This window comes from Acinonyx jubatus, chromosome D4 (assembly GCF_027475565.1).
Source record: "Acinonyx jubatus isolate Ajub_Pintada_27869175 chromosome D4, VMU_Ajub_asm_v1.0, whole genome shotgun sequence".
NCBI lineage: Eukaryota > Metazoa > Chordata > Mammalia > Carnivora > Felidae > Acinonyx > Acinonyx jubatus.
Window position 1 is genome coordinate 27,968,251 of NC_069391.1, and position 15,778 is coordinate 27,984,028.

General features: G+C 35.3%; 1 protein-coding gene across 2 annotated transcripts in view; it reads left to right on the forward strand.

The window, feature by feature from the left end:
• Positions 1 to 15,778, forward strand: part of LOC106979356 (olfactory receptor 13C9) — a 470,618-nt gene that overhangs the window by 108,073 nt on the left and 346,767 nt on the right. The gene's annotated exons all lie outside the window — the stretch shown is intronic.

Sequence of the window (15,778 nt, forward strand, 5' to 3'; positions counted from 1 at the left end):
AACATGATCAAGGAGTGCATAGTCCTGTGGTATACAGACAGACACTTAAATTAAGAACAAAAATATTAAAGACTATTCACAGCTTTCCCCTTCCCCTACCTTCTAAGCTGGATCCTTTGTTTGCATTCATAGTATGTTGGATTTTTAAGGGGCTGAACAGAGTGATGGTGAATTGGAATAGTTTAAATGGGATAAAGTCATCTTCATATAAAAGGGTTTGGACCATCTCTAGGAAAGACATAAAAGAGGACAGTGAGAAAGAGGGGATAATGCAATGAGGAAGAAAGAGGTGCATGTTAGATATTTGGAACATAGATATGGGAGATATTTAAATAGAAACCATAAAAATAGAATCAGAGAAAATAAAGAAAATGGCTAAATAGGAAGCTTTGGTGCTGGTGTTCTGTGATCCTTCCTCTGTGTCTCTGTCTTGAAAATCTTAGTAAAGATATGCAGTATCTTTTAAGACATTTAGTGATAGATTCCATTTATAGTCTCACCATGCTGAGACTGGCTGTTAAGATTGGTGACCTTAAGTGGTCACAGACTTAAGTGAGTCACAATTATAATTCAGTGTGTTAAGTGTTATTAAAGGGGGATAGGTAAAATTCCCCTAGAAGAGAGTCCTAGGAAGGGGTTTTCTGCTTGGCTGAGCTAGGAAAAACAATTCTCCTAGTAGTCTTATACAGAAGAATTTTTCAGACAGAGAAAACAGCATATGGCAAGATATGGACCACCATTAATAAGAGTTTCGATTAGTTGGAACTTGGGTTAGTGACAGAGGTTGGTTAGTGACAGAGAAGAAGATTGGAAAGGCAGCTTGGAGCCAAATTGTGGGGGCTTCAGATACTAAGATAGAAAGTCAATATTTCTGTACGTTTGTTCTGTAGGTTTGCATTTCTGTTCTCTGGAGCCCGGGAGAGTACATCATGGCTCCACACAGATGAGTACATTTCAAGAAGTCAGGTATTTTTCCATAGTGAAAAATCTTCCCAGCCCTTAAGTCTGAGAGAAAAATGCCTCTAATTATGTACCATTGTCTGTTTTGCTGTACGTTGTTTGAGGGTGGTATTGTTTAAACACTTCACGGGGTGCACAGAGCCAATTTTATTCCTCAATGCAAGTTTCTTCCTTTTTTCTTTACTTATGTTTCTGTTCCTTTCTTCTAAACTTGGGTTTAAAGTTCACCAGCTACTTACTGTGTGTTTTTATGTAATTGACTAATCCCTATGCTCTTCTCCTCTCAACTGTTTTGTACTCAGAACTGTATTGTTCTCTATATATTTATTTGTGCTTGCCAATATTTCATATATAACAATGTAAAGGACATTGCAAAGAGAAACGGAGTTAAATAGTGTATGGCCTTGGACAATCTCTGAATCCATTTATTCTCTGGAACCTTAGTTTCATAACTAGTAAAATCCAATTTGAATGGGTCACTTGGTCAGTATGAGGTAGCTATCCAATGAACTCCTTTGTGTGAAAATCCTTTATGTTGGAAATTTTAAAGTACTAGAAAATGAGAGATATCATTAAATTATGATTTTATCCATTGGTTTCTCAATAGCAGGGACTAGATCCTTTATTTCTTCTATATCTTACTATAGCCTAATAATATACCATGGTTTCTGTAAGTTCTTTTAGGTCTGTTACGGGATCCCAACAAATAGAATATTTATTGTTTAGCTGATTGATTTATTGAAAATTGGCTGATTGAACTTAATACAGAACATACCAGGGAAGGGATGCACTTGTCATGCTAACGTGAATGAAAAGATAAAATAATTGAAAATAAAATCACAGACACAGATGCTTCTGTTGAGAAAGTGAAAAATTTGCTCCTACTGAATAAAAGAAGTGAATCTGTACATTGTGTCAGATATAATTTGATTCTATTTGCTATTGGAACAGTTTATGATACTTTTCAGGAGAAAAACACTCAAAAGTGACGTTCAAGACATATTTTTTCATTCAAAGACCCAAATCCCTAGAGTGTGCAAAATCCATGCATTTTACTAAGGAATGGTAAGTAAAGACAAATAGGCTTTGCATCTTGCTTTTGAGTAGTGTTCCATTCAGTGGCAAAAATGGGGTAAAATGAAATAAAACAAGTATATATTGTGATAAAATTTATGATAATACTAAAAACAGTAAAGTCACAGCAAAACATCTTCCAGGAATAAATAATAAACATTTTACCTGGTTCTGAAGGATAAGTAATCTTTTTCCAAATGGAAAGTGGGGAATGGACATTCTAGGTGAAGCACACAACAGAACAACATTTTCAAAGGAAGACGTGGACTTACTCCACGAGTTTGTTGAAAGGAAAGAGTCAGAACAAGATTTAGGTGCTGTATTTAATAAGATGTCAGTAGGGATGTATTTTAACTATGATTAAATAACTAGAAGGACTAATAAGATGGACCCAATATAAAGATTACATAAATTCAGAATTGAGGCTTCTTTTTGTTTCCACATAGTTAAATCCCTTAAAGTCCTGCTAGGCTCCAAAACTTGTTCTTAGAAGAGGGCCACACTGCTGTGGCTTTCCTGTAATTTTCTTTGGAAAAATCTTCCCAGGAGGGTAAGTCCAATGGCTTCTGCCCAGTTCTACTCATAGCCATGCTCCTTCTGTTTTAACAGTGTTAAGCGGAGGCAATGGTTATGGACCAATAGAGCATAATTAGCCCCTTTGTCATACAAAAGGACATATCTAATATATTAATAAATGACATAAATTGTTTTAACATATCCACACAAATCACTGGCCTTATTAGAGAACAAAATGTAGTAGCTTCAAATGAAGACAAATTTCTGGATTGTCAATTTTCTTCTAATTAATCTGCAGTATCCTGCCTCACAAGATGCCATATGTATGGAATGAAAATGCATCATTTATCCACAAACTGGGATTTATAAAAAAAAAGCTAGATATCAGCTCTTGGGATTTGGACTTCTTAGTGGAACACATGGTAAAGAAAGCCTCCTTAGTCTTCTGTAACATAGGCCTCAGTGGTATCAAGGGTCAAGGGCCTAGAGCCAGAAGGAATAATTACGGGCCTTTCAGTGGTAAAATATACCAGTAACACCAAAGGAATGTGCTATTTTAAATTGTATTGATGACATAATCTATAGTGATCATATAATCTGATTTGCATTCAATAGTCCATGTCTGTTGTCCCAATATACTTGTTAATAGCACCCTGTTTCAGCTTCAAAAGTTTGCTGGTTTGTATGATAAGTGATATTGTGGCCCTTGTCACAGGGTAGAGTTGCTCAGAAAAACTGTTGCTTAATTTCTACCAGACTGGGAAATTGGTGGGTTCTAAGGATTTCTTTCTTAGTGAGGTACCAGTGCAATATTTGTACTTTCTTAGACATGCGTTGTTGTGGCTAAGACCTTTTCATTGCTCCATTCTCCGAAAGGTTACCCTTTCATCAAAACAAATGGAACATAAATATAATATAATAAAGAGGTTTGTGGGGAAGTTAAGCCCTTTCAGCCCAAAATTTATTATCATCTATCAATTTCTATAGAAAAATCTGCTGGGGTTATGCCTGGGATTGTGTTAATTCTAAAGATAAATTTAAGGAGAATTACCTTAACAATACTAAGTAGATTCATCAACATTGTGTATCTATTCATTTATTTTGGTCTTCTTTAATTTCTCCTAGAAAGTTTTGAACTTTTGGTGTGGAAGTCTTATTTCTAGATAAATTCAGGTTATTCTTTAATATTTTTGATGGTATTTTAAGTGGACTTAAAAAAAACAAACTTCCTTCCCAGTATTGCTCTATTTGTGGTTCCATATAAATTTTAGGTTTTTTTCCTATTTCAATGAACAATAACCTTTGGAATTTTGATAGGGATTGCATTGAATCTATAGATTTGGGTAGTATGGACATTTTAACATTATTACTTCTTCAAATCCATGAGCCCAGAATATTTTTCCATTTATTTGTGTCTTTAATTTTTTTTTATCAATGTCTTATAGTTTTCAGTGTACTAGTCTTTCACTTCCTTGGTCAAATTTATTCCTAGATATTTCATTCTTTTTGGTGCAACTGTAAATGGGATTGTTTTTTTAATTTCTCTTTCTGCTAGTTCACTACTACAGAAATACAGCTGGTTTTTGCATATGGATTTTGTGTCCTGCAAATGTTACTGAATCATTAATTAGTTCTAAGCTTTAGGGTTTTCTATATATGATATCATGTCATCTCTAAATAGAAACTGTTTATTTCTCCTTTTTAATTTAGAAACATTTTATTTCTTTTTCTTGCCTAATTATTCTGACTATGACTTCTAGTACTATGTTAAATAAAAGTGGGGTTATTGGGCATCCTTGTCTTGCTCCTGATCTTAGAGGAAAAGCTCAGCTTTTCATTGTTGTATGATATTGGCTGTGGTCTTGTCATATATGGACTTTATTATTTTGAAGTATGTTCCCTTTATACTCAGTTTGTTGAGAGTTTTTATCAGGAATGGATGTTAAATTCGTCAGTTTTTTAATGGATCTGTTGAAATGATCACGTGAATTTATCCTTCATTCTGTCAATGTGATGTATATATCGATTGATTTGCAGATGTTGAACCATGCTTGCATCACTGGAATAAATCCTACTTGATCATGGTATATTACTCTTTTAATGTATGGTTGAATTCAGTTTGCTAATATTTTGTAAAAGATGTTGCCTGTTTAATATTTCATTGATTTATTGTTTCCTTTCCTTCTTTCTTGTATACCAATCGCATGTGGGTTAGACTTTGATTTTGTCTGCAGGTACTCTATTCTTTATCACTTTTATTCTGTTGTTGAACCAATTCAGTGGATTTTAAAATTTCAGCTATTATACTTTTCAGTTCTAGAATTTCCATTTGGTTCTTTTTACAATTTTTATTTCTTCACTGAAATTTGGTATCTTTTCTTTGCTTGTGAGCATATTCTCTTTTATTTCATTTAAGTAGTTATAAGGAGTTGCTTTATCACCCTTTCTGCTAATTCCAACCTTTAGGCTATCTCAGGCTTGGTTTCCATTGACTGCCTTTTTATCTTGAGAGTAGGTCACATTTTCCTGATTCTTTGTATGTTAAGTAATTCTGGATTGTATCATGGACATTGTAAATGTGATATTTCGAGATTCTGAATTCCATTAAATTCCTCTGAACAGTTTTGATATTTTGGTTTTAAGATAAACCTGGTTTGACTCAAACTAACTCAATCTTTTTGTTGGTAGTTTACATCCTAGTTTAAGATTTTTGTTTTTTCATCTTTAGCTAGGTTGTACATACATGGCACATTGGTCAGAGAACTGACCAAGATTTTTACACAGAATTTGATGTCTTTTCTTCTGTATTTCCCCTTTCTGAAATCCGCCCCCCCCAACTTTACACTGGCTGTATTTCCCCTGAACTCTGAGGTTTGTCCAGAAGGACTGCCAGTTTATTATCAGTTTTTACTACTTCATGCAGTGCTTAGTTGAGCCTATAGGCATAAAAATGTGAAACCTACACCAAAACATTACTTTTCCAAAGTAATTTTAAAAACAATTTTCTACAAAATTTATCATCTCTAAGATGCTTGAGTCTGGTACATGCTTATTCAGCTGTAGTGGAAGTAGCAGAAATCAGAAGTTCCCTCTTCACATTTTATGACTAGAATGCTTGCACCTCTTGTTTTCTCTGTGATGGATCCCTTCTTCATTCATTAACTGATCATAATTATGTTGTTTCTTAATATACCTAAAAAACAAAGTAATGCTGACATTTGGAATGGAGGACATGCTACAATGAATAAGGAATTTGAAATCCTCCTGAGGCCAGAGTTGATCATACCATAGGGTTAAATAATATGGAATAACTCAGTCAGATTTACATGTATTATTATCCTATTAAGAACCCTTTAATAATGTTGCATTATGTGACGACACGTGGCTCATGGGAGGAACCCATTACATTTTTTTATCTTCTTCTTTTCTATTTGGCTCTTTAGTCTCTTCCTACCCTTAGTATACCCCTGGTGTACTCTTTCCTTGATCAGGTAAAATGAAGGCTGACCTCCAAAGTTCCCTTTCTTCAGCTACATCTTCTTTCATCACTTTTTGCTAATGCTCCCTCCTTTTTGTAACTTATTCATGGAATCTAGGAATCCATGATTAGCCACCTTATTTTCCAGAACTCAGAGAACAAATGAGTAAGGTAAGTGATGGGATGAGAAGTAATATTTAAATAATGCATATGTACATAAAATGTGCTAGCTAATTAGATAAGTTATATATGCTATTTTTAAGTTCCTTTTCATTAATTCATTCTGGTGGAAAATGCAATGTATGATTGTCCCTTGCTGTGTCATTCACATATAGACACTCAGGAATCCTTGCTTAATAGCTTATTTTCAAGAACCAGAGTTAGCAAATGTGAAAGACAATAGATGTATAAGGCAGTATTATTTAATAAATGCATAATATATACTATGTGGTGTACTAGGTGTCATAATACATAACGTTTTGAAATTGTTTTCATTAATTAATGAAAATAATGTTGCTTTCACTTTTGTGTTGATTACTTTTCTCATTTATTCAACACTATATGTGCCTGTTAGGGGCTGGGGACTCAGTGCTGGCTATTACATTGTCCCTACTTTCAAGGATTAGCTTCAGATGGCTTTGTAAGGTAGATAAGAAAATTTAGGCCCATATAAAGGTCATACAGTTCTTAAATAGCAGCCAAAAGTTAAGTCCATTTTCTGTCTATATTGCTTATGTTAATTTTGGAGTATGTTTGAGGAATAAGTTAAATACTAAGAGATATTTCAGGAGGAAACAAAGAACTGTGAGAAATTCTTTAAAAGTGAAGAGAGGTTGTCTGCTACTGATGTTGCCATTTCTCTGAAGAATTACCATTTTGATTCTGAATTTTCATTTTGAATCAGTCTTTTCATTTGTGCTATAAACTAAATGTGGTGTGTGTGTGGTGTGTGTGGTGTTTGTGTGCATGTGTGGCAAAAACAAAGCAAAACAAAAAATCTTTGTCTTCCAAAGTATTTTGACAATTTTCTTCAGCAATCTCACCACCATATGTGTGGAATTAATTTAAAATTTGTTCTTAAAAATAAAATCTGAGTTTATAGTGCAGAATTAGAGTAGAAATAAAATCAGAGAGGCGATTATATCTTAAGAAACACCACTGTATATTACAACTGAATAGTTATTCAAAGGAGACATTTTGGGAGGAACTTTTTCAGCATATTTTATTCAGTTGTAACTTTATCATCTTTTTCCCCTACATTTAAAGATTAGCTGCTATTTTACAAAAGTATTTGGAGTTGTAGTTGGGGCATGTAATAATATATAAAGCCCACTTCTCTTATTTCCCTGTGTGGCATTTCAGATAGCTGGACTTATAACGTTACTATTCTTTTTCCATTTCAACAGTTAATGACTACTCACTATTTTTAATTAACTTGACATTGGACTTCATACAGAGAACAGTGAACCATAGTTCTGCCATTGGAAACATTCCAGAAGCTAATACATGGTTATAACAAGGAAGAAAAATTGCTATAGTAGGTAAGGGTCAGGATAACACAGAAGAGGGAGGAACTAACTCAAGGGCGTTATTGGAAGGTTTACAGAGGATGTAACACTTGACCTATTTCTTCTGTCATTGCTAAGATTTCACTACAGAAGGAGAAATCTGACAATGGGGAGGAATAACATTTGCTATAGTCCTTAAATGAGAAAGAACATGAAATAATCAGGTAACTACACAGTGTGTGGAATACAATACATGTGTAGGGAATGGGGGCAACATGGGCAGGTAACAGGAACACATAATGTAGAGTTGGAAATGTAGGTTGGGGTCAAATGAGGTCTCTGGGTAAAATTAAAAAAAATAAAACAAGCATATGGGGCACCTGGGTGGCTCAGTCTGATAGGTGTCTGACTTCGGCTCAGGTCATCATCTAGTGGTTCATGAGTTTGAGCCCCACATCAGGCTCTGTGCTTACAGTTCAGAGCCTGGAGCCTGGTTTAGATTCTGTGTCTCCCTCTCTTTCTGCCCCTCCCTCACTCACGCTCTGTCTCTTTCTCTCTCTCTAAAAAATAAACATTAAAAAAAAACAAGTGTAAGCAAACAAATATTTCAAAAGTATTTCCAACAAAAGTTACTAAAAATAATTTTTTTTTGCTCAGTAGCTATATGTGTTGGATTTTCTTGGAAGGGCTTAATTTCAAATATTTTTGTCTTCACATAAGTTTACTTGCATTTCTCAGACTGCTTAGCCCCACCTTTTCATGAAACCATTGTCATTTTCAGAAAGTGTTATAATTAGACTATTGATCTTGAAATCTCTAACTCTGAAGTTCTGTGATTCAACATATGACCACCTGTTGTTCTCTTTATATTGAAAACCCTTGCCTCAACATATGTGAGCTTCTTTTGTGCATGAACTTAAGGATATTATTTTCTCGTATTTTTCTCTAGACCTAGTGTCTCTCATTAATTTTCTCATAGCCCCAGGTACTTCCTTATTCCTTAGGTTATAAATGGTAGGATTGAGCATGGGGTTGACTACCCCATAGAAAAGGATAATCAGTCTGTTTTAAGTCAGTGTCTTTGGAATTTATCTTCATATACACACAGGAAGAGGAGTGTCCCATAAGATACAGTCATCACTAATATGTAGAAAAGGCCTTTTTTCTTCCTTTAGCTGAATTAATTTTCAGTACAGCATAGATGATGAAAATATGGAAAAAAGACATTAGTAGGAATGGAGCAGATGAAAATATTACATTGCCCAACATTATTAAACTTTTATTCAAGAAAATACCTGTTCAGGCCAGCTTTATTAAATTCACACAAAATGATTAATGATATTTCTTGCAGTGTGAGTATATTTTGTGTCATTCCATTGAGAAAGCCTAATCCCAGGAGATAGTTGCCATCTAAACACAAAGTGCCTTGCTTATGATGATGGGCTATTTCAGAGATTTGCTGATGACCATGTAGAAGCCATATGTTATCACTGCTAGGAACACACAGTCTGTGACCCAATTACATAAAGAGACATTTATATAATACAACCTGTCAATGAGAGGGTATTTTTTTTTTTATAATAGGAAGTTTGTCAGCATAGAGGTGACAAAAGAGGATGCATACCAGATATCCAGGAAGAAGAGGCTACCAAAGAAGTACATGGGCATGTGGAGGCAGGATTCCAGGAGGGTTGATGACCAAGGTGCTGTTCTCCAGGAGGATTACTAGGTACACCACTAAGGACAGGACAAAAAGGAGTTTTTTTGCCAATTCCTTGGTACTCAGATCTCTCAGAATACACTGAATTTCAGTTGTCCAATTGGTCTTTTTCATTCCCCTTTTCATACCTGGAATAAGCCAGAAAAAGAAACAGCATATGAGTTAAGTGGATGGTCCTATATTATATAAAGTAAAAGGTGAGTAGGGTGGAGGTCCAACAATTATGTGAGCCCTAGCTGGAGTGGTGGTAACAGTAGTGTGTTTGCTTGTGGGATTCCTCTTCTAGTTCATAAAGCAACTGAGCCACATCAGTAACCTATTAAAAATTCAGGCTTCTGTGCTCTGTTTTCTGAAATTGTGATGCACAAGGTCTGAGGTATGGAAAAATTATTTGCATTTTAACAAACGTGTTATTTCTGATACAATCAGTCCACAAACTCCACTTTAAAAATCAATGTTTTAGAAACAGCATGCTTTATTCTTCTCAACAAATATTTATTTCTTTGATTTTACAGTATGATAGCCACTAACAACATCATTTATTTAGAGTTTTATAGTTTACACAAATGTGTTCACACACATTACTTATTTTTTTATCACTATATTCTCTGAGGAAAATTAAATCCAGAGAGAAGAAATTTATATAAAATCATTAAGTGAAGAAACTGCTATTCAAATCTGGTCTTCCCGATTTTAAATCTCATGTATTTTAAACTATATTGTCATCCAAAAATTCTATAAGTTGGCTAAAGGGTGGGAATCAGGCACCTTTAAAAAATAATGCTCTTCAGATGATTTTAATATGCAAATAAGGATTAAAGCCACTGATCTAGTGGTGTCTTGCAAACTTCAGTACATATGTGAACCACCTGGGGGAATCTTTGAAGACTGTCGATTCTGATTCAGTTGGGCTGAGGTGGCTTCTGAGACCTGCACTTATTAACATGTTACTGGGTGATGCTGATGCTGCTTTCTACAGAACACATAGGTCACAAGGCCTCTTAGATCAACTCTCTCCAATACCTTGGAGAGCAACTTTTGGCGCTTCAGTTGTGTGTAGAATAGTAATTGGATAGTAGACAATGTGAAACTGAACATTATGGTGAGACTTGGAAGTGAGACTTTTGTGTAGTTTATTGCAAACAGTTTCATGTTCCTTAGATTTTAGATATATAAGCAACCAAATTACATGTGGCCTGTCCATCTGAGTCATTCATCTTCCACTTGTTGAATTTGCAGTTAGGGCCAATATTTTTTTTTAAAGAAGGAGTTTGAGTAAGCTAAAGAACCTGAGTTGTGTGCTAAGTGCATGGAACAAATGTCTTCAATTTGAAAAAATATTAAAGAGTAAATGTTAGCAAATGAACTTCTTGTTTATAGTAAATGAATCACAGAATATCCTTTTAAAAACAGCTCTTCATATTTTTAACCACAGTTGAAAAATATTTCCCTGATAAATAAATTAATTGATCCCAAGGATGAGTTACTACTTAGTATTTTTAAGCAATGGCTGTGGAAATGTTAATATGATTTGCCTTGTGCTAGCCATTTGACAGTGAGTTATGCTATTCGCTGAGGAAACAATGGTCATACCACTTAGTCAATATAGAAGGAAGCTTATAATCCTATTGGCTATGGGAAAGAGGGCCCATATCGAGTTTAAGCTGCACAAAACTATGCAGGTTTACAAAGACAAAATAAGAGGGGGTGGATAGGCCAAGATATACTCCTGTTCAGTACTGTTTATGAATGAAACTTGAATTACTGCAGGAGCATAATCAACCTACTTTTAGTCTGCCAATAAAACTCTGATAGAGGCTTTGAACAAGCATCAGTAATCTGGAATCTATACTGAAGCTGTTTTAGGGAAGATATGGCTCAGGTCAAATGTCATTTCTTCCCTTTTAAGTTTTCCAAAATGTTAATTCCTATTTGGAAATTATTTTCAGAAAATGATCATTTATTACTGAGACTAAAGTGGTGTATTTTGTATACTAACAGCCCCCAAATGGTTATACTGTCAAAAGATTTTACTTACAGTCATTCCTATAGGAAACCACCCATCTCTTTTAATGCTTTAAAAAATAAAATTGAGTAGAGGTCATTATTTATATTTCTCTTGCAATGCTAGAATAGCTCCTTTAAGAGGCAGTTGATAGATTCCAAATATTTCATTCTTCAAAAGAGTACTGTGTTGAATACATTTGTGTTGAAATGCTTCCTGCATTTTTGTTTACTTCTTTATAACATGGAGATCCAGAGCCTGTTTGTGTAAAGGAAAGAAAATAATTGAGGTTACTGATAGTACTTAAAAATCTCTCTTTATTTCTCATAAGATTTGAAGTTATAGATAATTTTTCCATCATTGTATGCTACCTTTTTTAAAAGTTTTTACTTAAATTCTAGTTAGTTAACATACAGTGTCATATTAGTTTCAAGTGTATGATATACTGAATCAACACTTCCACAAAACACCCAGTGCTCATCACAATAAGTGCACTCCTTAATTCCCATCACAAATTTAACTCTACCCCCACCCCACCCCATTAACCATCAGTTTATTTTCTATAGTTAAGAGTCTGTTTTTGCTTTGCCTCTTTTTCTTTTTCACCCCTTTACTCATTTATTTCTTAAATTCCACATATGAGAAAAATCATATGGTATTTGTCTTTCTCCAACTTATTTCACTTAGCATAATACTTTCTAGCTCCATCTATATTGTTGCAAATGGCAAGATTTTGTTCTTTTTTATGATTGAGTAATATTCCATTGTGTGTGTGTGTGTGTGTGTGTGTGTGTGTGTGTGTGCACGTGCATACACACATACCTTCTTTATCCATTTATTCATGGATGCATACTGGGCTGTTTCCATAATTTGGCTATTGCAGATAATGCCGCTATAAACATTGAGATGCATGTGTCCCTTTGAATTAGTATTTTTGTATTCTTTGGGTAAATTCTTAGTAGTGTAATTGCTGGATCACAGGGTAGTTATATTTTTCACTTTTTGAAGAACTTCCGTACTTTGGCTGCAACAATTTGATTCCCACCAAAAGTGCAAGAGGGTTTCCATTTCTCCATATCCTCACCAACACTTGCTTCTTGTGTTGTTGATTTTAGCTATTCTAACAGGTGTGAGGTGGTATCTCATTGTAGTTTTGGTATGTATTTTCCTGATGATGAGTGATGTTGAGCATCTTTTCATGTGTTTGTTAGCCATCTTGGATGCCTTCTTTGGAAAAATGTCTGTTCATGTCTTCTGCCCACTTTTTAATAGGATTACTCATTTTTTGAGTATTGAGTTTTATAAGTTCTTTATATATTTTGGAAATTAATCCTTTAATTAGACATGTCATTTCAAAATATCTTCTCCATTCTGTAGGTTACCTTTTAGTTTTGTTGATTGTTTCCTTTCTGTGCAGAAGCTTTTTATTTTGATGAAGTCCCAATAGTTAACTTTTGCTTAACCTCAGGAGACATATCTAGAAGGAAGTTTCTATAGCTGATGTCAAAGAGGGTACTGCCTGTGTTCTCCTGTAGGATTTTTATGGCTTTAGGTCTCATATTTAGATCTTTAATCTATTTTGAATTTATTTGTGTGTACGATGTATGAAAGTGGTTCAGTTTCATCCTTCTGCATGTTGCTGTCCAGTGTTCCCAACATCATTTGTTGAAGAGACTATCTTTTTTCCATTGCATATTCTTTCTTGCTTTGTCAAAAATGATTGACCATATAGTTGGGGGTGCATTTCTGAGTTTTCTGTTCTGTTCTATTGATTCATGTGTTTGTTTTTGTGTCAGTACCATGCCATCTTGATGACTACAGCTTTGTAATATAACTTGAAATCTGGAATTGTGATGCCTTCAGCTTTTCTTTTCTTTTTCAAGATTGCTTTGTCCTTTTGGGGTCTTTTGTAGTTCCATATAAATTTTAGGATTGTTTTTTCTAGCTTTGTGAAAAATTCTGGTGTTATTTTGATAGGGATTGCATGGAATGTGTAGATTGCTTTGGGTAGTATAGACATTTTAACAATATTTGTTCGTTCAATCCATAAGCATGGAATCTTTTTCCATTTTTTTTGTATCTTCTTAAATTTCTTTCCTATGTATTCTATTTTAAGAGTACATATCTTTTACCTCTTTTATTAGGTTTATTCCTAGGTATTTTATGTTTTTTGATGCAATTGTAAATGGGATCAAAACTTTGATTTCTCTTTCTGCTGCTTCAGTTTTTATACATTGATTTTATATCCTGTGACTTTCCTGAAATCATGGATCAGTTCTAGTAATTTTTTTAGTAGAGTGTTTTGGGTTTTCCCTGTAAAGTATCATGTAATTTTCAGAGAGTGAAAGTTTGATTTCTTTCTTGCTGATTTGGATGACTTTTGTTTCTTTCTGTTGTTGATTGCTGAGGCTAAGACTTACACTACTGTGTTGAACAACACTGTGAGAATGGATATCCCTATCGTGTTCCTGATCTTTGGGGGAAAGCTCTCAGTTTTTCCCCACTGAGGATGATATTAGCTAAAGGTCTTTCTTATATGGCTTTTATGATGTTAAGGTATGTTCCTTCTATCCCTACTTTCTTGAGGGTTTTATCAAGAAAGGGTGCTGTATTTTGTCAATGTTTTTTTCTGAATCTATTGAAAGGATCATATGGTTCTTATCCTTTCTTTTATTAATGTGATACATCATGTTAATTGATTTGTGGATATTGAACCACCCATGCATCCCAGGAATAAATACCACTTGATCATGGTGAATACTTCTTTTAATGTACTGTTAGATTCTATTTGCTAATATCTTGTTGAGAATTTTTGCATCCATGTCATTAAGGATTTTGGTCTCTAATTCTCCTTTTTAGTGGGGTCTTTGTCTGGTTTTGGAATCAAGGTAATGCTGGCCTCATAGAATAGATATGGAAATTTTCCTTCCATTTCTATTTTTTGGAAGTTTCAAAAGAATAGATGTTGTTTTTCTTTCAAGATGGCAGAGCAGCATAGAAGTTCTCAGCTTGTCTCATTCCTGAAATGCAGCTAGATCAGCACCAAACCGTTTTGCATACCTAGGAAATTGGTCTGAGGATTAACACAACAATTTGCATAACTTGAGCCACAGAACTCTGCAGGTACGCGGTGCAGAGAGGTGAACTAGGGGAGAGAAAAGCCGCAGAAGGTAGGGAGCTGTTTTTGCAGAGAGAGGACAGAGAAAAGTGGAGAGAAGGTGGTGCGCAGAAGAGTGCAGGAAAAGCGCTCTCCCTGAAAGTAGCTGGAAAGAAAGAGAAAGAATGGAAACTCTCACAAGGGACTGAACAAGAAATCTGTACCTCAAAACCAATGATGGGGAGAAAGAAGAGGGTTTCAATGCCATTAGTATTCTATAAACTGTGGAGTGTAGAGTCAGAAATTCCAGAGCTTAATATCTGGCCATGCTCTGGTGAGGAAACAGGGTGATTCCCAACGAGTGGGCAGTGGGGTCCAAGGGGTCTGTGGGCCACACAGAGAGAAGCGGTTCCCCTGCTTGGAGGGCACTTGGTAGTGCCATACAGCTTCCCCACAGGTAAATGTCCTAGTGGACCCTGGAGAATAGCCACATTTGCTGGTATTGGGACAAGGACACCAGAATGCAGTGAAACCTGACTCTCGCTGTGTGTTGTGATTTGCCATAATCTCTGAACCTTTGCTGCTGTGTGATCGAGCAATTGTTATCTGGGGCAAGCCAGCACCTGGCCATAATCTTTGGACTTCTGCCACAGCACAGGCCCACAAATGTTTTCTAGGGCAAGCTGACATTCAGCCATTGCTCAGTGAGACCCTCCTCCAGAGTGTTAGAGCGATCCACACCACAGGGTTCTCTGAAGGGAGGGGCTTGGAAGCACAACCCCACCTGAGATAAAACTGTGGGGGAGGTACCATCTGGCAGGCTGATGGCTTGGACACAGACAAGGTAGAAGTGGGGGAATGGATAAAAGCCTGAGACAAAGGAGGGGTGCTTGATTGTGGGTCGGTGAGAGTGCAAATTTCCTGTATCAGAGCTGGGTGAAGCCATTTCCACCTCTCTGGCACAAGGGCATGCACGCCACAGATTCACCCCAATAAGCTAAGCAGCGCCACCTAGTGGAGAATGGAGCTGTTACACCAAGTCATGCCCAACTGCGCCTTCCAAGCACATCCCCTAGAAGAACACAAGTCTCTCCACCTGCTTGGTGTACAGACTATGGAGGACTTCATAGTTTGAGTTCTAGGGGAAACTGGATGTAACTTAATTCGGGTTTCATTATGTTTGCTGATTCATCTATTTTTCTTCTTCTTTGTTTAAATTGTTTTATTTTTTCTCCTTTCTTGTCTTTTTCTTGGCTACAGAAGGAAAATTTTATTTTTATTTTCTGTATGAAAACATTTTAAAAATTCTTTTTACTATGTTTTTTTTACTTTTTCGTAATTTTTAAATTCTATTTAACTTTCTTCATTTCATTTTATTATATTTAATTATATACATTTTTTTAATTTTTAAATTTTTTCT